Source organism: Arachis duranensis, chromosome 10 (assembly GCF_000817695.3).
Source record: "Arachis duranensis cultivar V14167 chromosome 10, aradu.V14167.gnm2.J7QH, whole genome shotgun sequence".
NCBI classification, from domain to species: domain Eukaryota; kingdom Viridiplantae; phylum Streptophyta; class Magnoliopsida; order Fabales; family Fabaceae; genus Arachis; species Arachis duranensis.
The window spans coordinates 13,659,778-13,660,942 of NC_029781.3; the positions used below are offsets into that span (position 1 = coordinate 13,659,778).

The 1,165-nt window shown below is 40.2% G+C and overlaps 1 non-coding gene across 1 annotated transcript; it reads left to right on the forward strand.

The window, feature by feature from the left end:
* The first annotated feature begins 784 nt into the window (after positions 1–784).
* LOC127743599 (small nucleolar RNA R71) lies at positions 785–892 on the forward strand. Its single transcript, XR_008004984.1, has one exon. It is a non-coding gene; the product is annotated as a small nucleolar RNA R71 (small nucleolar RNA).
* The last annotated feature ends 273 nt before the right edge of the window (positions 893–1,165 follow it).

Genomic DNA, 1,165 nt, shown 5'->3' on the forward strand with positions numbered 1-1,165 from the left:
GGATGTCCCATGAGGTCTTTCTCACTGGGAATCATGTCCTCCTCACTCTTTGATTTGCTTCTGTATTGCTTGGGAGAGTACTAGGAGGAGTTTCAGTGACTCTTTTACTCAGCTGACCCACTTGTGCCTCCAAATTTCTTATGGAGGATCGTGCCTCAGTCATGAAACTGAGGGTGGTCTTAGATAGATCAGAGACTATATTTGCTAAGCTAGATAGGCTCTGCTCAGAATTCTCTGTCTGTTGCTGAGAAGATGATGGGAAAGGTTTGCTATTGCCAAACCTGTTTCTCCCACCATTATTGTTATTGAAGCCTTGTTGAGGCTTCTGTTGATCCTTCCATGAGAAATTTGGGTGATTCCTCCCTGAAGAATTGTAGGTGTTTCCATAGGGTTCTCCCATGTAATTCACCTATTCCATTGTAAGATTCTCAGGGTCATAAGATTCTCCTTCAAAGGAAGCTTATTTAGCATTGTCAGATGCGGCTTGCAATCCAGTCAGATTCTGAGAAATTATATTGACTTGCTGAGTCAATAATTTGTTCTGAGCCAATATGGCATTCAAAGTATCAATCTCAAGAACTCCTTTCTTCTGAGTTGTCCCATTGTTCACAGGATTTCTTTCAGAAGTGTACATGAACTGGTTATTTGCAACTATTTCAATGAGTTTCTGAGCTTCTGTAGGCATTTTCTTCAGATGAATAGATCCACCTGTAGAATGGTCCAATGACATCTTGGATAGCTCAGACAGACCATCATAGAAGATACTAATGATGCTCCATTCTGAAAGCATGTCAGAAGGACACCTTCTAATCAATTGCTTGTATCTTTTCCAAGCTTCATAGAAGGATTCACCTTCCTTCTGTTTGAAGGTTTGAACTTTCACTCTAAGCTTAGTCATCTTTTAAGGTGGAAAGAATTTAGCTTAGAAGGCATTGACCAGCTTTTCCCAAGAGTTCAGGCTATCTCTAGGTTGTGAGTTTAACCATATACTAGCTCTGTCTCTTACAACAAAAGGGAAAAGCATAAGTCTGTAGACCTCGAGATCAACTCCATTGGTCTTAACAGTGTCATAGATTTGCATAAATTCAGCCAAGAACTGATGAGGATCTTCCAATGGAAGTCTATGAAACTTGCAATTCTGTTGCATAAGAGAAACTAATTGAGG